Genomic DNA, 23087 nt, shown 5'->3' with positions numbered 1-23087 from the left:
TTTAGGAACAAAGCATCCATGTTTCTCCTCATTATTATCAGGATTCTTCTAATGAATGTGCTTAGGTTGACTAAATTAGTGCAATTTATCAAATGCCAATGCTGCAAACATGAAAGCTCTCCAAGCACCATATTTAGGCTTAACAAGCATCAGACCATGATTAGCAGAAAGTTGCCAAACCTCATCACAATGGAAACATTGATTGTACTCTACTCCAGATGTTATTAATGTTGTCTGGAAGCCTGCTGCTGCCAGTCAAGCCAAAGCTATTCTCCTCTTCAGTGACTCAATCAGCTGACATGATATGGCTGCAGATGTTCCAAAACAGCTGTTGTTTTTGAAAGAACTAATTTAATGAAAACTATAGATGTTTTCTGCCTTACTTTTTAAAGATCTTGACTATAGAGTCATACATAGCAACTTCCTCTGTGTGTGTGAATGTGTGCATGTTTGTGGTTAGTGACCAGTTACGCTGCATAGGAAATTTGCCAAAAAAAATTTTTTATTTGATTTGCAGCAAGCAAAACAAATTGTAGGTAGTCACAAATCTACCCATCCAGCCTATTCTATCCACAGATATAATAGCAAAGGGGATGGCCAGGGAACCAGAAAATATATTTGCTGAAACTTTGGTATCCCTGAACTGTAAAGTAGACCTCAAGGCAGCTCTCTTTACTGTATGATTACTTACTGAAATCTGTGCTCAGACTTCACTGTTTCTGTTCCACAAAATGCCCTGTGACTTTTAAGTAACAGGATTGGAATCATTTGTCTGTACTCACAGATCATGCAATGATGACCTGCTTAGCATAGTCTCCTAAGCCTCTAACCCCTTTGGTTTTCTCTGGACACTTCTACTCAGGAGAAGACCATGGCTTGGACTTTCCAGCCAGGGTCTCCAGTCTCCCAGGGTTCATGATCAGCAGCTGTGGTAAGACCATCCTGCCTTCCCCATATTACTAGATGTGGAGGAAATCATGGAACAATCCACATGTGGAAAAGATGATTTACATTACAATAAAACTGAGAACACACAACAGAGTCACATCCTTGGCTAGTATGAACTAATGTAATTCAATTAACTGTGTATTTTACCCTCTAGGAGATCTATAACTAAAAACTTTCACCAAACAGTACGTCACCACAGACAGTTATGTTGTTCATAGATGACTGTCAGGACTATTTTTCAATAAGAAGGTAGTAAAAAGCAGAAGAGCTGGCATTTTGAGGGGTTAAATCTGAAGAAGACTGGTTGGTTTTTTTCTTTTCTTTAAACAATGAAAAAGATTGAACTCTCAATTTTATGGGTAAAAGTTGGGAGATGGGATGTAGGCTGAACTTTATCCCAACCCTATCACTATGTGGGATAGCAGTACTCACCTATGTGCTTTCAGGCATATGATTTAGTAATCCAGGTTAGGCAGCCTGCTTCACTGTGCTCTCAAAGGAAAAAGGCAGGTTTTTCTGGAGGCCAAGTCAGAACAAATAAATTACCTTCCTGTCTGAAATGCATTCTGGAGGCTCTTCTTTTGCTTTTTTCAGTATACTGAGAGCCTCTTCTTACAACTTACATGTGTAAGAAATAAATAGCAGCTGTCCTCTACACCTTATTACAAGATTCCTGAAGGAAAAAAAAAAAAACCTGACTGGCCAGCAGCAACCACTGTGCCACTTTCAAGTACTCTAAAGAGCCTCACATGGGCTGCAGATTACTGGACTATTGAAAACTAACTCACTGAAATTAGCAAAAGCTTGAAAAATACCCATATATACCTATCTCTACCATAGTTTTTGCCAAGCCTCATCTGGCGGAATATTTGCCTATCTTTTGCAGACATGCTTTGAAATCAATAATAGATAAAATGCAAGATGTTATCCCTAATTATTACTAGTTATTGTTTATTTATTACAGGCAGTAATTTGATAAAAGTTGCTGACATGCATGTATTACATGTATTTTTTAGACTTTAATATAGAATTGTAGCTCAACCTAGGAGTTTAATTCATGAAAGGTAACAGGATCCAGGGAGGGTCAACAGACCACAAGTCAAAGTCTACAACAAATGGAAGAAACAAAGTGTCAACATATCCTTTCACCTCAGACATAATAGACAGGCATATTCCCTCATCACTTCAGCAGTACACAATGGAAGAACAAAAATATAAAATGAAACTGCACTCATTTGTAGCGTTAAAGGCACAAAAATTTACAGACACAGTATTTTAAATTTGATGGTGAAACAGAGGTTGGCTGAAAGGAAATCACATGCTTCAAAAATGCTCCCAATAAAGATTGCTGGCCATGCATCTATAACCCATTTTAGGTTAAACACACTGCTTTCAATCCTTCTGGTCATGTTGGTCAGGAAGAACAGGTTTGAATATTGACTTTTTTTCCTCTTTTCTTTTACTCTCTATTGCTTACAGGTCTGTACTTTCAGGGTCCTCATGAAGCAATGTTCTGGGTTTTAATGTTGGAAGACAAGGAATCAGTTATATTTGGAACCAAGGTCTGCAGCCAGGATCCTCTCCTGACTGCCAGCTTTTGAAGAGGATTCTGCCTAAAAAGCATCCAGAAAGATCAGCTGGCCACAAAGAATCAGTTTCCATCAGTCTGGCTACCATTTAAGTCCTGACAGCGCTCATGCTTTAACTGTGCAAGCCAAAGCAAAGGGCCTGGGATGCATCATATTCTTGGAAAGGGCAACTACAGAGAGCCCCTATCAGAACAGAAATACTACCTAGAGCAGTGAAGACACAGCAGAATTCACATTGGATGGCAGCCAGAGAAATTACCACAGTGAGATACTAGTCTTTTACAAAAAGAAGACAAGAGTTATCTTTTATTTTCCTCTAAGGATATTGTATATTAGTCTAAAACTAGTGCAAGAAAAAAAATCAGGGCTTTGCAGTAGAGCAATCCAAATGAAACACAATGCAGCTGTTTTTGTGATTTCACTTCTTGGCCAGAAGGTATTTTGAAAAATCAGTCATTTATTGATAATTAAAAATCTTCAACCAGCCATAGCAACAGATTAGATAATCCAGCTGCTTGACCTTCCTGCAGGACTACTTGTAAAACCTTAGCAAAATACCATAAATTAATACTTTTTTTTCTACCAGAATCCATTGTAGATCTGTCTTCCAAAAGGAACTTACTATTACTAGAACTTGGTTTTGTCACCAGCTGCATATTAAAACATGCCTCTGTTCGAGACAAACTGTTTTCCATTTCCTATTCCCATCTGCAATGAAACTGGAGACTCTGCCAATGGAGTATAAGTGAGTGGTTGGATGTGGTATCCCCAGTCTTTGTGGCTAGACCAGTGGAATGAGCAAACTGTTCCTAGAATTTACATGCTGAAAGAAGGATTTAGCTTCTATATATTTGGTATTTTATTTGCAGATGGAGGTGACAGCTAGTGAGCTGTCATCTCTTTCCAATATCTTTCTGATTTAAACTTTTCACATGAAGGAACCAAAGTATGTGATATATGTATTCCCTGTGTTTGTCCATATCAGGTAGAAAGATTAGCTGTGAAACAAAACAAATTTTCTTGAAAAATAAATAAAAGCATCATTTCGTTTTCTAGGAACCCGCAGGTTCCATGGTCCTCTCTATGCTTGTCTTCTTTTCACTCCTCTTTTTCTCTTTTTTCCTCCCCCTGCCCCCTTTTTTTCCCCACCCTATCTGTCCTTGTGTTGGTATGAAAACATATGAGAAGAGCAAGCTCACATCCTTTCAGCAAACCAGCCATAACTGAGTACTGTTGTAATAGAGACATAAATCCTCAAAAGCCAAAAATAGTACAGTGCAGCCACCGACAGCACACTCACCAAAACCAGAGGTGAATAAGGGTCTATGGCACCTGTAGCACTTGGGCAACCAGCCGATCTGAAGTGGAAGGGACCCATCAGCATTCCCATGAGAAGAAAGGGTTACCACGCTCATTCTGGTGACACTCACCCTTGCCAGTCTTTCACCCTTTACACCCACACCCTCAGTTTGCTCCCAGGAGCACTTCTTCCAAAACACTCCCAAGTACTTACACTCTGCACCTCTTTCTGTACAGATTTGGGTTTAAAAATGAAATGGATTGAATTCCAAAAATTAGATTAGTACCTAAATCCTACTTTGAGAATTAAAAACCTTCCAGTGGAGTTCTCTCATTTTTGAGTTTATACCACCATGTATACTTCTGCGTTGTCTGCGATATAATAAGGAATAATTAATGTTAAATAGTCTGTCAAGATCTCACATCTTTAACAGAAAATGTGTATTATTTAAAGCAAAAGAGAGTGGGGGGCAGGGTGGAGGAAAAACTGACATACTTAGTCTGAAAAATCCTTTGCCTCCTTTGCGTATCTGCCAGACCTGAACTACAGGGACTTTGTGTTGCCTATTGTATTTGATGACTTCCCTAACACCTAAAGCACTCAGAGGAATGCAGCTCGGAGCTGTTTCAGGTGTTATTTATGTCACCAGCTATTCTAGGGAAATCAGAGGAGTGTGAGGCCCTGAACTTAGGTCTTGCAAGGTAAGACATTTTCAGTTCTCTCAAATAACAGTAATCTCAAAGGACTTAGAACTGTATTGTTCAAGTCAGTGGGAGTTTTGACATTGAATTTTTTGAGAACCAGACAGGGTCCTAGGAAGGAATTAATTAAAATCTCTTCAGGAATTCTGAAAGTCTCCTTTCTCATGAATGTTACAGAAGTATGTTGAGTGATTCTTAGATTTGCATGTCTGCATATGGGGTATTTTCCAGTCTTTAGCAAAACCAGATCTCTATTGCCATTATTTTTCTTTTTGTTTTTAGTCAGACATTTCTCTTTTAAGCCTGGGAGAACTATGTTTAGGAGTAAATATTGTGAAACTAGCAAATCCTCTGAATAGAAACGTTCTTTGAATAACTAGAAACAGCATTTTGTATTGTTCCTTTGTTTGTTTTTGATAAATTAAGAATTAGAGTTTGGGAACCTGAGTAGGAAGTGTCTCAACTCTAATTGTCCTGCCTCTCTTTCAGTCCCAGGCAATACTCTTGCTTATTTTATGCTTTCTTTGGGTAAAACACTGGCTCTGCTGAACTCCATGGGAGCACTGCTATTTATTTCAGCAAAGTTAGTACTTCCCTTCCAGTCTCTTGGAAGCTTCTGTAGAGTACATGCAAGTTAGCCTGCAAATTAACTGTACTTCTCTCTTTCTGTAAATCATTGTGACTTCCCGGGAGTATAAAAACTAGAAATGTTTCTGCTTTGTTTCTTTCTCTTTAAGCTCTATGAAGACCTTACTACATAACCAACTGATACAGTGTGCAGACAACTCTTATGAACTTCCACTGTAAAGGAAATGTGCCTTAAACTAGCACTACCAAAACCGTTGGGTTCTTCCAAGAGCCACACCAACTTGGAAGCAGACTTTTTGCAAAACTGCCTGAAAAGTAAAGGCAACCCTTTCCACCCATGACCAGCTACTCTTTCATTGGAGCAAAGACCACTGAGAACATGCAGCCACGCTGGCCACTTTTAGCCGAGTGTAGCCTATGGAATCTCTTTTCCATGATCCCTTATGTACCACAAAAAATTCTTCAGTGCCCTCCAGCAAGCTGAGGAAAGGTTAGCTCTAATCTCAAGGCATCCTGAATCATGAAATAAACTTGTTCTCTTCCCGTGACACCTTCTCTGCCCTATGACATTTGCAGGGGGGCTCAACATACACAACCTGACTTTAACCAACCTCCGCTTCAAGTTACCTTAACTGAAAGCCTATTTTACTGGTAGAACCCAGAAAACAGAAAAGCATGAAATTGAAATGGATTTAAGTTATAAACATGACTTGTTCAGCACAGCTAAGCAGGCACAAAGTTTACATTGTTACAATCTACCACAAAGGTAACTCACAGCATAAAATCCTTGCTCTATCCAAGTATCCAAAGCATCAGGATAGCTGTGTCACATCTCACAGCAAATATCTGTCAGAGTGCAATACCTGAGATATTCCTTGTCCCACAGGTCTGAAGGGGAAAAAATCTCTGCTTTCTCTCAGATAAAAGGGTATTTCTTTAGGTAGTGAAAAAAGCCTACAATGACTGTTGTTGAGTTCTAGTATCTCACTGTGTCATCATCCAAAAACATCTTTATCATTCTTCAACTCAGTTGCCCCAAAAAACAGAGTCAAACCTGATATCCAAATTTCATTTGTCTAGTCCTCAGTCATAGTGACCATTTATTCACACTTTCCAATCAGAGTATTTTTGTAACAAGTGATCTCTCCCTAATGAAAAGAGCAATACACAAGCCCTTATCTTTACAATTAACTTAATCAGTAGCATTTTCACAGAGCTAAGTGCATTCAGTTAGTAACACTTCATCATTTAAAAAAAAAAGGCATAGAAATAAAACAGATTCTGAAACTCTTCTCTCTCTCTCCACACTGTTCACCAGGCCTGATGTTTAGGTCATAAAATTTACAGTTTGGGGTGATCTCAGAAGCTGCATGGACTGTATATGTTCACAGTCAGGCTCAGTTTAGTTCCTGCTTCTTGAAAGGATATTAGATACATGAGAGGTAAGAGGATGCTGTTATCATGTTTGAGAGCTTCTCTTTTCCAAACTGGAGTTTACTGAATCCAAGGAGACTAACAGGTCTACAAAATACAATTCGTGTTTTACTTCTAACTCCATGCAAAGGGTCTGAGTCTTGTGTAAAGTGATCCTATACTAATATGGAGAGATCGGTGGGAATTTTGCCTCAGAGATTTGCTTTCTGAACATCCTATAGTGCAAACAGGTTGGCAAGTGACTAAGGGTTGAGACAACAAATTTCTTTTACATGATACATCTCACTATGTACTTATATCATTCCTTCCATACTCAAGAAAAATACGCTTGGATGTCTTCACAGGAATAAATGTTACCTCAGGCCATGTTATGCCCAGGAATGATCCTACATGCACACAATCTGCTTGGGCCTTGGCTCCTGGGCCATGACAGATACCCTAGAGACTGCAAAGCAAATTCCACCTCTCCTGGAAAATATTGCAATCCCTTTTCTTTATATCTTTTCTCTATTCCATGTCTTGGGATTTCTAGAGATCAGTGGAACTGCTGAAGTAGGTGTTCTCCATTTAGGTCAGGAACTTAGTGTGTTTATCTAGGCTTTCATGTTTTCTTTCTGCTCTTGGCCTCTTCAGTTCAGGACTTCCCTAAACTATAAGAACTCCTACCAATTCTCTCTTCAGGCTCACTGTTCTCAACTGTTCAGTTGCCTCAGGAGTTCAAGTTTGCTTGTCCTCCTTGAATTTTCACAAAGGACTAGGTACTAACATCTTCCTAGGAACAACATGCAAGAACCTAATCACTACCTTAATCCCTCTTAAATCAGCCTAAACCAGAAAAGAGCCTGAGTCAATCAAAAAAGTACAATAACTATTTTGCAACATTTCCCGTCTTAAGGTCCTCAAAAAAATTACTTTCCTTACCCAGTTACTAACTGTTCCCTAGAGCCATCCTTTCCTCTTCTAAATAGTTTTTGAAATGTTTGAGACAATTTGTGTCTCTCATATATGGAACAATATAAACAATCTTGTGAATCTTAAAGGAACAGGTGCCTGTATGATTACTTTTGAGTCTGCTTTTGAATGCACAGCAGTCAGCAGCAATAGTGAAAAATAGCATGAGGAAATCATGCTGTCACTGCAAGAAACACCTCGTATAGTCTGCCAAGTCTCATTGTCTTGGATTTATCTTTATGCAGTCCTATATAGCACAAAGATGTACATGCATTATTCCAGCTGTTTAATATATGATACTTTTTATACCAAATTCATCCTCTAAGATACTCACAAACTGAAGCTTCCTTCAGGAAGGCCACACTTCCATTGAAATATCTACTGATTCAATAAAAATATGTCTGGCTTATATATTGCAAGTCTAGTTGAAACCACAGAAGTCAGTAATTCAGGTATTCCATGGACAATGCAGAAATAGGATGCTTATTTTGTGGGACTGTGACCTTACCAATATTACCTGATTAAATATTTGGGTTCAGCTATGTGTATTCATTTAGCCATTAGCCAACTAAAATCTAGTTGAAGACAATGGAATTTAATGAGTTAAGACTGAATTTCATATTCAGTTACTCATTCCATGTACAGCACCTGCAATTTCTGTGTTAACTGAACAACTAGAGAGGTTAGACAACTCATGTGAAGCAGAAGCTCATAAAAAACTGGCATATGAAAAAGATCAATATTTGAGCACTGACATTTGGTTTCAGAAAAGGAGAGAATTAAAAAAGTTTTTCTGCTACTTTGCAAAATATTTTACCTGCTAAGAAGAGTTTTACCATAACAAGACAGGTTGAAGTCTGAAACTCACAAAGAAAAATCAGACTTTTGTGAATAAGAATACATACATTCCAGAAAAAAAGTTGCATCTCCTCTTTTGATGGTAGAGGAACAATATTCTCTAGGTGAAGGAAGTTCTTGGTCTTTGTACCAAAAGCAAGACTAGTGAGTCTTGCACTATCAACTTCAGAAAGAGAATGTTAAATCTAAGTTAACATTTAGGCATACAAAACTTGAAGGGAAAGATGGAGTTCAGATAGAATTACAGCTGCAAGAGTATTCCCCTGAAATTTTATTCCTACTCCCAAAAATACTCCAGGAAAATGATCATTTGAGTGTCAATAGATTCAAAGGCTCTCAGTTTCAAATATCATTTAACTTCCACAGCCTACAACTGGTGCCTGGGAGAAATCTGTTAGTATCGAAAAGTGCTTATTTTTTTCTGAAGGAAAATGGCTCATCCATATGATAAATGTATGTGTTATGTGAATACACGCCTTTTCACAAGTTTCAAGAAGCATACACTTAAATTTCAAGGAATACAATACTCCCTAGCACTGACTGTGAACATCATATAACAGCATTTCAAAACATGTCTGGACAAAACACTGGAGAATTAAGTACACAAAACAATCCTACTTTGGCATGTGCATTCAAATGATACTTCATAGTCCCTTTCCATCTGTAATTTCTAGGATTCTTTAACTGTTCAGGGATCCCATTTTCATAAATTCCTTGGCCAAATTGGCAACAGGCTGCAACAATTTCCCACCCTTAAATCAACTACAGATCTCAGACCTCCCTGGGAAAAGTACAGGGGAATTAGTATACCTGAGAACTAAACTTACAAGAGGATAATTTACACAGTCCAAGCCCTCAGATACATCCCATGTACCTCCAGTGACATCAAAACATTCATATGGGGTGTAACAGCACAGTTTATGTTCAGCATATCTGTCAATACTTCAACATGAAAGTTCCAACTTTCAAAGAAAAGAAGCATTTTATAAAGAAGGGAAGTGATGTTTCTTTGATATAAAATCAGATACAGTTATTGTGCTCCACTGATACATTAATTCACCATTATTAATGAAATATTTATCTAACCTCACTCAAGGATTCTACTTGTATTATGACAACTTTTATGTCAGTAAGAGCTGTGTTTTCAGAGATACAAAGGAAAGCAAGACATTTAACAGAACACATTATGGAATTGTGATCACTCTTTGCTGTGTAGAATTTTGCTCATCTGAGGAAAGGGACATTAGAAAGTAAAATTCTGCCCCTTTATGTAGAAGGCTACCCCCAGCCCTAATGCATAAGGAGAGGTAGCTTAACACAGCTTATGGGCTCTTAGGATGCCTTTGGTTACAGGGGTTTGTTAGGTTCCTTATTTGCCCTATTCTTGCTCCAAAATAACCCCTCCACAACAAACTCCACATTAACACACACTGTATGTGGGGGGCAGAAGCGAGCATCTATAGGGTCCAGAGTTTAAGTAGACCCTCCCAGAATCCCTTGCTTGGGAGTTTGTACATAAATCCACTCTCCTTAATAATTACTTCATGAGCAGAAACTCCCCCCCCCAAGTATTTTGCTCAATCTCCTCAGGGCTTCATTATTAAGGTCTAGAGCTTATGTCATCAATTACAATAGTGCAAGTGAGCACAGACCACAACAATCTTCAAATAACTGTACTGCATACTTGCTTACACAATGGTGTACATACAAGGGTAAGCAAAGCCTGTACCAGATTTCAGAGGGCCTTTGAACTAGGAAGGGGAGAAACTATCAGTGCAGTAAGTTTGGTTCATTTTAGCTTAAATATATTTCACACATTCTCCCTCTTCAGTCTGGCTACATTATAAAAACTGTAAGATCATATGAGCTGACAGATCAGATCAGTCCAAAACACAATAGATGCCTACAAAACAGTACAGAAAAAGGAAAAACATGTATCAAAACATACTTTAATACTCAGTGATTTGTGCAAGGACTCTCCAGTCTGAGACACTTTCTTTGCCTTTGGTTGTTCTTGAGAGATTTTTCTTCAATGATTGTAGTCAGTCTCCTTTTTAAACCATGCAAGTTTTTCGTAGCCAATGAACGTTTCAGTAGGGAGTGCCACAGTTTAACATCACATGATGGGAATAACTCTCACTGGTTTGAACTTGTCACTTCAGTTAGTTATATAAGTTCCTGTTAGTACAGCACAGGAAGTGATCTATTTGGGTATACTGATGTTAAATAATAAAAGCAACTTCTGTTCCTTAATTTAAAACAAACAAACAAAACAAAAACACACACACAATTTAGTGTGCCTACACAAAATTCAACAGGCAGAAGGGCACACTCTCTTGTGATGTGGAAAATCACTGATTGGAAATAAAATTAAATTATGTGACACAGTACACGTCCTTGGCATATCAGTGTAGGCAGTAAAACACTACAGTGTAAAGGGTGCAACATTATTTCCTTTCCCTACTGTATTTCAATGCCATAAAATAAAATGAAAGGCATTTTGTCATTACTATAAATACCAAGGAGAGAAACAAACAATTGGATTAGCATAAGAATCATCTTTGGAACTAATATATCACACATATCTGTAGCATGCTGTATGTCAAACAGGGAACAGAGTTTGAATCAGACCTAAACCCAGCCAGATGATAAAAGAAACTGTCTCAAGAGAACCCACAGCTTGTTGCTTAAAACTGTGACATTAAAGCATCTTACACATTTACCCATCATATTTTAGAGTGGTTTTCCTGGAACTTAAAAAAAAAATAGTCTGAGGCAGTGAGCAAAACTAAAGACCATAACCAACACATTGCAACATACCAGTGTAGGATCTCTTAGCTAGCCCACCATACAATGCAGCCCTCCTTGTAAATTATAGCTTAATAATACTTTTGTATATGATGATATGGGTTATTGGTCATGGAGTATTAGCACAACGATGCCTGGAAATGGGAATTTTACGATCTCTTAAAATGCACTTGTCACTTCACTTGGTCCAATTCATTGTTCCTTGCTGTTACAGATAATTATGGGTGCTGTCCTATATTAGGCAAAATTACAATTCATGTGAGCAGGTATTTTGATCAAAGGGAGCCTGTAGTTTCATGTCTTGTTTTACTTCATATAAATCAATGCTAGAATTATTTAAAAGGAAAAGACAGACCAAAAAAAACCCTAAACACTTGTTCCCATTCCTGATCCCAAGGAATTCACATCAGCAGCAAGGTTTTCAATCAGCTTCAGTGAGTTTTGGGCTTAGACCCTGTACTGGCACCTTCTGCTGAGCAACGCTAAAAGATACAAATAAAGAAGCCAATTTTTTTATCCCAAAGATATTCTCCTGAAATCTGAGGTCAGTACTTACTTCCAAGTTTGAAAGAGATTTACAGAGTTATCTCCATTGACAAAATGGGGTATGGAGGGGAGGGAAACAGGGAAAATAAATATTATGAACCCAGTTTATGTGGGAAGCAGGGGACACTTCAGTGCATTTAGCTGTCCAATGTTTTGATTTAAGATGATCAAATTGTTGAATCAGTTGGAAAAAGAGGAATAAGACAGTTGAAAACAAGGGGCAAGGGGGGGAGGGGGGGGGGACTGCAGGCCAAGGGAAGGAGAGAGACCAAACTGTGGCCTTCAATTCTTAATTCAGATGGGGTGCTTAAAGAAGCTCTTGGTCCTAACGATTGCCCAACTTCTTTCAGGTACTGCCATTGTTGAAAAAGCGGCAGAGAGCAAAATGGTGGAACGTGCCAGCATCCTCATGTACTGAAGTTCACTGTTTAGCATTTCAACTGAAATAAGCATCAGTTCCGCTCATCTTAATACCGGCAGTGAACTGTACTTGCTGAACAGAGACTGTATCCTTACTACAGCCTTTTTTGTAGGGAGAGCAAAGTTCATGAAAGGGGAAGGATGTAAAGCCGTGAACAGTAACCTCTTATATTCCTGCAAGGTGACTGTCCAGGAATCATGAATCAGAGCCTTACATGGTCCATGCATTCTGCTGATGAGGCTTTATTCCTCCTGCATTTAATCACTTTGGACTTCAGATATCTACAGGTATGCAGTCATTACACAAATATTGTGAGATTGTAGCAGTCTATACCAGCATGAGCTTGAGCCTAGGTGTTCTAATATTTAAAAATGTTCACTTTGTACAGCTTTGATTTGTCCTAATCTGTCATTATATTTGACTCTGGAGTCAAGAGTACTTCCCACACACACACCCCCACTCTGTTTTTTAAACAAAGAAACATTTGCTGGAGCTAACACATGCACTGCATGTGGCTCAAACTGCTAGCAAGCAGAAGGATGAATGTATTTACTTACACTCCCCTCAAAAGTTGATCTTTTAGAATGGATTTTTATGTGGTTTGGTAGCCTTCCAAGTGCAAAGGATTAAATCACCAGGAAGTGCTATCTTTCCGTTTTCAATTCCCTTTTAAAATGTGTTATTTTGTGATGCCATCTGATATCAGTAGTGATGCTTGGCAACATTACATACTGCTGTTTAATTGCCTTAAAAACTATTTCCCTAGTAGTATCATTAATAATACCAAGCCTAAATTGGATTAAGCACTACACCACTATAAAGTTAATTCACTGTGATACTAATGAAATGTCATGTGAAGCTTCCTGTAAATCCAGCTAAACAGTCACTGCCAAGGATCATTAAATCAATGGCACGTTCAGCTATTCTGCTTAGAAAGTATTGTTTTAATTGCTACCAGGTGATTTTCATCAATGTAAGCATCTTCCATTTTACTGACTTTAAGTCTGATGGCATATAAAGCCTTTTGTAGTTCAATAATGACAATACTTTGCCATTGCTAGGAAAGGAATGAAGCTCACTTGAGAAGGTGGTTGAACTGAAATGGCAAAACTTCAATCAAATTATTCCACTGTGTATTTATGAAGCACCCAAGTAAAGACCTGTTCTAATGCTCAAGCAAGTTAGCAGTTTTTGGCTTGAACATCATCTGAAGCAATTGGAAATGTTAAGTATCTACAGCTCCCACAGGAGATTTCCCATTGGACACCCAAGTTTGAAAAACCTCAGCCTTCAGCTCTCTGCATCAGCTTACTCAGGTAGAAAATAGGAATAACACTTCCCTACCTTTGTGAAATATTTTTAAGTTCACTGGGGGAAGGAGTGCAACTAACATTGTAAGTGTTAGGCTCAAACATTGGCTAAAAATGTTTTCTAGGTGGCTAAAAGATTGCCATGATCTTGAACTGCACATCACACTGCTTTAAGTTTATTGTTCATATTCTCAGAGGGTGAATGTGTTTTTAGTTTTGCCCTGAATCCCATTGGTTTTGTTTGCTTTTTCTCTTATTTTTCCAAAAATACAAACACGTAAAAAACAGCCCCTCCAAGCACAGAGTATCCTTTGTCCCTGAGGTTTGTTCATGCAACAATTCAGAATCTGAAGATCTTGGCTACAATTTTAAGCAAAGGTCTCAGATTGCAAACAATTGAAGGTGGGGGCGGGGAGGTGGTGGAAACAAACACACAGGGAAAACTACTTACTCAAACAGAGATGAAAAGTCAACAGGAATGCCCAGAGGAGCTCAGGACACACACACCAGCTGATATACTTTTCAGACATATAAAGTAAGAGACACAGGTCAGTTTACTGCCCAGAAGGTAAGTGGGGAAAGGTAGCTTTAGAAGACAAAGGTGAAGTTGTTTCACCCGTCTCTAAGGCTGACAGAAGTTACGCAGTGGTATTGCACTAAATCTCTCACTAATAAAGCTACCTCTCAGCAGTTTCTCTTATTAGCTTAATACCAGGCCCAGGTTGATGCAGTTAAATGGCCTCTTGGCAGAGTAAGCTTGCATCTGTCTGAAGAAGATTGTGCAGACAGATGTTTTAACATTGGTTATTGGTGATCCAGAAGCTGGAAAGACTCCTGCAGCCTTCAGTTACAACAGCCTCTTTTAGATGTCCAGGAAAGGAGGATTTCCCAGAATCACAGCATTACTTACTACTGTGAAAGATACATCTTCTGAGGCAAGGTCTTTCTCTCCCCATACACGCACGCTGAGCAAGGCAAGGCAGCTCTTGGAACACAGCCATGTTATGTTATGCAGCATCTGCATGAGAGCTTAAGCAAGTCTGAGGTTTACAAAGCCCTTCTTTCCCACCAGTTATGACAAAAAGAGCCAAAATTTGGGTGATGATTCTCATTGTTCCACACTTACTACTTAAAAAAAACCTTTGACTTTTGATCTGCGTTCAAACGCATATATCTTCAGAGCTAGAGGAAACAATAAATGTTCAAACATAGAATTTAAGAATGTGTTCATCACCACTTATTTATTTTCATCCATATATTCTGTATTTTTGGTCCCCAGACCTCAGTGGTAGTTTGACTCTAGATAAAAGGATATAGTTCATTCTGAATGTCTTATAAGTGTTAGTGGAAAAAAGCAGGATTTCACCCTGCTTCACTGATATTGCACAAACAATGCAATGAAATCCACAATTTGCTAAAGAGAGGGCTAATGGGACAGAAATCTTAATTCACACTAAACAGCTTCAGTTGCAAATGCTCCTTTCTCCTTAACATATAATTCTATATAATAACTTTCATCCAACTCAAGGCAACGATAAAACCTCATTTCAAAGAAACCACATTCAAGGTCACTTTAGGTAATGACATTGCTTTAAATCCTACTAATCTGACATGTAAAATCATTGCTAAAAATCTCCCTTTTCTCTCAGAGATATTCTTCAGCAATACTTACACTGAATAGCAGAATTCTTTCTCTTCTGTTATGATCCTGCCTTCCCAAAGCACTCTTAATGTGGACAAGCTGTAAATCAGAAAGCGCTACCAGTCAGATCTCATTCCACATCTCTGCTTTGTAGCCAGATTTCCCAATGGGGGGTCAGAGCCATTGGGTAATACCTAGAAGTGGGGAAAGGCATCTCTGAAACACCTCTGGAGGATTGACAATTAAGAACTAATATTTTACCAGTGAAAATCTAACTCTTTTCTTATGCAACAGAAGGACACAGACCTGTCTTTCTGTCCTCACAATCATTTGTCAACTTTCAGGAATATTTTAATTTTACAGGTAATATTTCATTTTTTAAAAATATTTTTAGGGATTCCCCTACAAAACTAGATTAGCCCAGAACACCATAAAGTCTGAAAATTTCTCACAGTATTTCTTTGATAGTAAAAGTCCTCTGGTTAAATGTCTGCCCTCTGAACTTATCAAGCAACTGATGAAAGTCTCAAGTTTCATACAGCTGAAGTCCAATTTGTGTCAAGTACAGCAAAAGTGTCTCAGGGACTGCTGTGTCTGTTGTTACAATTACTGCAAGATCTTTGCTGGCCTGTGGATGTTTAGTTTGTCTCCTGAGCAGTCAGTATAGCCTCTTGCTGTAAAGGGGGCAAACTGAATAACAAGAAAGTCAAGGACACTACAAAGGAAACTGAAAACAAGTTGTTTGGCACTAATTTTTACATCAGTACTCCTGGGACAGGAAGCTGGCCTTGATGTAAATGAGGACTAGACATTCAGCATATTTGCCCTAGTTTTCACTTTATGAAGCTTCTAGATTTAGTTCATGCAAATGCTGATTCTCTTTACTGGTTTATATACACACATACATGCTTTCTCATACTAGGAACGTTAATTAATAAGATAATACCCTAAGTATTCAATTTCAGCACAGTGCTTTTCCCTAAAAGTCCAGAAAAGCTGGGTTTCCTTTTAGTAGAGACCTATATAGTGGCAGGGATGTTTCTATTTTCTCATTCTTTTCACCATGTACCTCCAGGTCAGACTTAAAAAACAGTTAGAGCACTCAGAATAAACACAACATCTATTTGTATCCTGTGTTGCCACCTCTTCGGCTCCATTTCTGTGTAGCAGTTTCTTTTATCATGAATGGCTTATCAAATGTTGTCAACTCCATGTCTCTCCAGACAATTAAAGGCTGCAGATCATATAATAAACTACTCCACTGTCAGTTGGCATCATAAACCACAAGGAGCTAGTTGTTGGATGTCATCCAGCCTCTGACCAGAGGCAAGGATGAAAGTTGAACTCTGACCTGAGTGAGTGATTGAGAATAGACTGTTTGTCACTGTCTATAGAAAACGTGAACTGCCTTCACTGGCATCCAGACTTTCTAAATTTATCTCCACGCTAAAGTCTTGAGATTAGTGGAACCTTTCAAAGAAGAGATGATAATGTTTTGTGTTTTATCCCAGGACAAAGTTTAATCATGTTCCTTCCTGGGGGACCTTACAGCACATTTCTGAAATAATAAAATCCTTCATGTGTAAATTTGGACAGGAGACAGTCATTCAGATTCTGTGCTCATGTAAATGGGATCAGCAACCTTGGCTTGTCAGTTCAGGAATTCAGTTTACTTAAAACACTCCATCACAATACCTGGCAGTTTATCTTCAGATAATTATGGTGCTCTCTGTATGTGTTTTCAAATGCTGGTCTTCCATGCATATATTTTACACATTTCTTATGACTTGGGAAGAGCTGCAGTTAGGAAAACATTTGAGTCAGAAATGAAAGCTCGGTGGTGATGCTATTGCAAGTTACTGTCAATACCTGTCAGTCTTTGCTGGGCTTTGACATAATTTCCAAATGCCCTACCAAAAGGATGAAAATGCAGTACCTCCTCTAAAACAGCAATTCTCAGCAGTCTCTCTTCTCTCACTTTCATTTTGCCCCCCAGCACACACACTGGGAATTAGGCAGTGTGGTGCTCTCAGCCCTACGATTTGCTACATTTTCAGAGGGCAGCCTGTAGTCATTCTATGCCAGAACTTGTCCTCTTAGCACCTACCTCTGGCCTAACTCTCATACCTCCCTCTCTGAAATAACTGGTGTAACTTTTAGCTTGGGATCCACTTCTGTAAAATGTAGAGCTCATCAAGTCAGAGATGTTAGTTTAGTGTTGTTGTGCCATTTCCTCCCACACAGGCAGGTCTACAAGGTTTAAGTTAATGGTGAAACAGCAAGACTAGGATCCACAAGCTTGGTATTGTTTTACTTGCACCAACAGCTATCCCAGTTTGCATATCAGGCTTCAGGCCTTCTCCCTGAAAGTAATGGGAAGACTGAACTGTTTTCAAAAATCCCAGATCAGATACATGACTATAAAGGGTGTCTTCTCTGTGAAGCAGTCTGTGAAGCCTTCCAAAGCTAATCAAAGGAATTTCATTGAATTTTTTTCCTTCCAATTGAGTCCAGAGGTTTTCAGTCCAACCCAGAAACTATAAAACATACATGGTGTATGTATATATATAAAACTGATTTTTAATTATGCAAATTTTAGGACATTGAGCTTATTATAACTCAGTATTAATGCTTTCTCCCCATTCTCTGTGATGCTGTCTGCTTATTTCACTGCCCACTGCTGAAAATGTAATATAGACATTGGGTAGCACTGACTCATAGCAGTTTGTCACACAGTAAGAAACACTATGAAATACATACCTTTCTGCACATTTATGCCATGAGGACTGACATCTGTGGGGCCCTGTGTGACTGCAGGAGTCAGTCAATATGCATGAACTTGAAGGAGTAGAGTATCCAAATACCTAATTTCATGCACACAAGCAAATGGTCCAAGGTCAGAGAGAAAGTCACTGTCACTCTGAAATAGAGGCTGGAGTCCTGACTCAGTCCTTTGAGCTAACCACCCAACCATGCTTCATTTCACATCCTTCTCAAGAGTCATTAAATGTTTCTTCAAGTGCAGCATAAAATTTGCTGCATTCAGTGCCTAGTTTTTATTCTCATATGAAATTTATCAAGTTTGGTGTTTTATTAGCACCCCACCCCAAAAAACCAAAACAAAACAGAAAATAAAAAAATATCATAAGGAGAGTCACTTACTTCTCCATTTGAGTGGAAAAAAGCAAAGGATACCTTCTTCCCCATAATATATTCACTAATGATATGCAGTGCTAATTTAAAACATAGAAAGAAAGATTCTTTGGAATCACAGCAATAACAATAAAAGATGACCTTGCCAGATGTAAGTTTGTATTTGGAACTCCAAAATTGGTTTGGTGAACTCTCAAAAGATATTTCTGATTAAAAAAAAAAATAATTAAAGTGCTGTGACACTGTATGTATGAAACTACTATGTTGCCTAGCAATTTCCAGCTGCTTCACCATTAAGGTTTTAAACATCATTTCTTTCTGTCTGACAAGCTCAGCAAAATCCATGAGCAACGAATACTGAGTCAGTTCACAGTGACTTAAATTGCGAAATATTCTAATGTTTCTAGTTTTCCATGTTTGCAAAATTACAATATTTTGCTTTCTATCTTTGCAGTTTTAATTACAATGGTAAATTGTTCTAACAAAACAACAACAACAACAAAAAATAGATTATGTGCTTCACAACTTGTAATGCAATTGGACCTAGGTGACAGGGACTGAGATTCCCCCTGCTACTTACTATTTAACCATACCAGGGAAAGAATATGTGTATATTTACTTTACTAACTTGATCTAGTCTACTGACTAGATCAGACCCAGACTACTGACCAGGCACAAGTTTGCTAATTCCTGGCTTCAGCACTGGGACCTACTTTACATACCACAGCTAAAACATTAGCTGTCTGCTCTATAAAACAGTAGTGCCTAAAAACCTGAGGTATTAAACCTTACCGATTACAGCACACACCTTCTGTGCAAGCTCAAAAGCAGACCAATCCCTTTCGATCTCCCTATCTTCACCCTGATGTCCTATTCGTACCACCACCATTCTATTATTTCATGACCCAGCATGTATCCAGCATGAGTTTCATATCCACCATTCATCATTTCCCCTGTGGAGCTTAAAGGAGCAGTAGATGTTGCATACAGCCACAAGGGAAAAGAAAAAAAAAATTATAGCAGGGGTTTGGAATCCAAGGTGCTGCTTCCCTGTCAATAAAATAACACCATTTGCAGTCAACTTCTTTTTTTCCCCCTTGCTGCCCATTGTTGAATGAGTGACAGTATTGTACCAGCATGTAATTTGCAGATTATTAAATAAAGGAATGAGAAGAATTTTATTTTATAGTGAGAAGAGGCCAGAGTTAGCTGGCCAGAACTGACAGTATGTCACTATGAGCAGTATGTTCATTTATAAATGTGTATTAAGTTTTCATAAAAATTCTTTAATGGGAGTTACATGCTCAAGGAAAGAAGGCTAGAGTGGGGCAAACATTTTCATTGAACAATTTATCTGACATTTTTAGCCACTTCTGTGTGAACAGTCTTAGAGACAGCTTGACCCACTTCATTTTAAAAGAGCATTTTAGTTTTTTGAATTCTCATGCATGGGTTGCTGTGTTGCCACACATATCGCTTATTTGTACATGTGACATGCAAGTGGTTCAATGTTATTCTCCAGATTTGCATAACATCTGTTTAAACACTTCCAGCATGAATAAGCCAGACCCCTTCTCCTTCACTTATGCTAGTTACTTCACCTGTCCACAAACATTGTGCACGTCCATTCCCACAGACAAGAAATAAAATGGGACAAAAATACCATCCAAGGAAAGAAATGATCCTCATGCAAATACATATTTGCAAATACATTCTGAAGAAAGCACACACTTGTGCATCAAACAACAGGTCGATGTACCTGATGGTAAGGTAATCATCTTCCTCTTGCATACCCATATCAGAAGAACCACTTGTTCTGTGGCCACAGATGAAAAACACAAATGCTCTACAGCTGCAGTGACAGTAACTGAAAGAAAGACTATGTCTGGGCAGTACCCAAACCCAAATACGTAATTTCTACAAGCAGCAACCAAAACTTCCACAGTAGTCAAGTAGGTAGTATTCCTCTGAAACACATCTTTTTCATGCCATTAAGGCATCAAGTGGGAGGTGTTTTGAACTGCAAAACCAGCTCAATCTCCTTCTGAAAGCCCTTAAAATGGATTCCTCTTTCTCTGCCCAGTTAAAATTCTTCCCTCATCTTCAAGTTCTCATTCCCTTCTAAAAAGTTAACTAACGCAAAAGGTGGAAATCAAGGTTATAATGGCATCAAGGATTCATTCAGAAAAGAGATATTTTGAATTAAGAGGAAGTCGCTTTCAGACAAAATGAAGGCATGAAAGAACTTGGCAGGGGAACGAAGAGAGAAAAAGAAGTGGAGGAATGAGGAAAATGCCCTAATACCTCTCCAGTATTAAGAACATATATCCTCATGAAAGCATTTCCTGCTCTTGAAGAAAGATCTTTGATTCATCTAAGTAGTAACAAAACATCAATATGACCTCAATATTTTCACTCCTATACCTCCCTGCCATAATTGCAAACCCACTATCTTTACTGACCTTAGCATGAAGGATGTTGAAAGGATGGAAGGAATCCTTCATATCTTATTACTTTCACTTTGGTACATTATACTAAATTACAGCTAGTTACTCTCCATAAAAACTTAACATCATAAACATGGAATATCAGTTGACACCTGAATTAATTGAATTTATCTTTCTACCAATTAAATAATTTCTATTTGGGATGCTGCTGTGCATTTCAATGGGCATATCACTTACAGGTCTGCTATCAAGTTCCTGGCATTTTTGTGTTAGTCTTCAACAATGCTACTAACCCTATAAATCTCTAATGCTTAGCTGTACTATGTGTAACTTTTAAAGAAAGGAAGGATTGACTCTGTGGAATTGGGACAGCAAACAAAAGCCTATTTTTAACTATAAAGAAAATAAGAAAGCCCAATTAAAAGCTTTTGGGCTCCACATTATCTGTCCAATACGCCAAGCACTAAACTGCCATCACCTATCTTGTAACTCAACAGTTTGTGGGCTACTGCCCTCTTCAGAGGCTAGTGGCTGGTCTACAAGCATGTTTGAGCCTTGAGACTGAGAGTTATTCTTGACCTTTTCATAGCTCACATAAGAGAGCAGAACAGTCTCTTTTCTGTTAGTCACACACAAACTATCTGGAACTCATGAAACGAGAGCACCATTCCTCCAGAAGCATACACACATATCATAACTCTCTCCTTAGCAAGAAACCATTCATAAAACTTCATTGTCTTAATCTAGTATAGTAAGCATTCCATATTTTGCTAATGAAACCTTGACCACCATAAATTTTGCAGAGACAGACTTCTCCTGTGACAGTAATGATGCCTGCCATAATTCTGTGTCCTTCACTACAACCTTTTATGCTGTAAACCAGACTTATGTCACTGCTGTATCTTATGCCAACAGCAACACTCTATGGTGTACAATATCCACAAACATTCTGTCTTAGTCTTTAGCCTGTTGAGAATAGCTGTTATGGAACTAGAAATCTACTCCAAGTTACCCAAAACACGCTTCCAGAGGGCTTCACTGCTGAGTCAGTTTAAGAAAATGAAGAAATACCACTGAATAATATTAAAAAGAAACAGTGGAGATTTCTCTTGCTTCTGGCATACTACAAATTCTTTGGATCACACCTAACTGTGCCTAAGAGCAGCAGGTCACAGTGAGAGGTTCATTCATTGCTACTCACAGTAGCAGGCACAAGTTCCAGCCACAAAGCAAGACCCTTTTTTCTGGCCTCTGTACACATACGAAGGTGAGAGGGCAAAGAAGTACCTAGTCTGATCTTGAAATTCCCACTAGCTTTGCATTCCCATGACATCCTGTGGCCAGTAGGAAGGAGGTAGCATACAAGGGTAGAGGGGGCAAGAATCATCCTTGTAAACTGTAAAACCTGCAGTAGTGATAATAAAGCACAAAATAGCTGTATTTAGCAATTAGATTAATGACCATGTTTCTACCCTTACTGTTTCTTTGACCACAACCACCTCCTGTGGGGAGAATTAAGAACAAAAAGATCTGGGGCTAGGATTGAGGATTTAACAGTAAAGCCAGTAAGGCAAGTGATATAAGGGTCTTAAGATCTTCTTCCCTCACGTTTGTAGAACACAATAACCAAATGATCTATTTACTGATAAATCAGACACAGATGTGGGTAGGCCCCTGGCAGCCAGAAACCCACTGCTTTGTTTTGCAGATTCCAGGGACAACTCACAGCTCCTTTAAGAACTAACTTTTGTTCCAGCTGCCTCCTTAAGGCCAGGTCCTCAGCAGGCATAAAGCATTCCAAGCTCCAGTGAATTCCTTGTAAAACCACCCTGATTCACATCAACAGAAAAACTGGCCCTTTTTGCCTCTCCTTGCAGTTCCAAGTGTTTGTTTCCTTTTTATCCAGCAGTTGTGCTGTTGAATGCTAATGAGATGAGAGGTGATTCATTCCCAATCAACCATTTCCAGAGTAATTAGCATGAGCATCTAACTTTCACTCCCCCTGCTTTCTCAGGTACTACACAGCCTCTACTATCCACAGATATTGGGATACCGCATAGAGTATTTCAGCTGTAGCCCAGCTGTAATTATTTCCTCAAGTATTCAAGACGTTTTGAAGAATCACAACCACCCCTTAGTGTTCTGATGGAAATGAAGTTGTTATTTTTCTATGTAATTATTTCATCATATTTATTACTTAAACCATCTCTGAGAACAAAAGCTACACAGCAAAAGCAAGGCTTCATTTCACCAGGTGCTCTCCTGACAGTTTGAAGAAAGCTATTTAGGAAAAAAAAAAAAAAACACAAAACAAAAAAAAAACCCTTTTCTTTTAACATCACTGCTCTGACAACCACAAAGGCTGCCTGACAATCTTGATAGCTCTATTTA

Source organism: Strix aluco, chromosome 9 (genome assembly GCF_031877795.1).
Source record: "Strix aluco isolate bStrAlu1 chromosome 9, bStrAlu1.hap1, whole genome shotgun sequence".
In the NCBI taxonomy this organism is placed as follows: domain Eukaryota; kingdom Metazoa; phylum Chordata; class Aves; order Strigiformes; family Strigidae; genus Strix; species Strix aluco.
Note: the sequence above shows the minus strand (reverse complement) of the source record.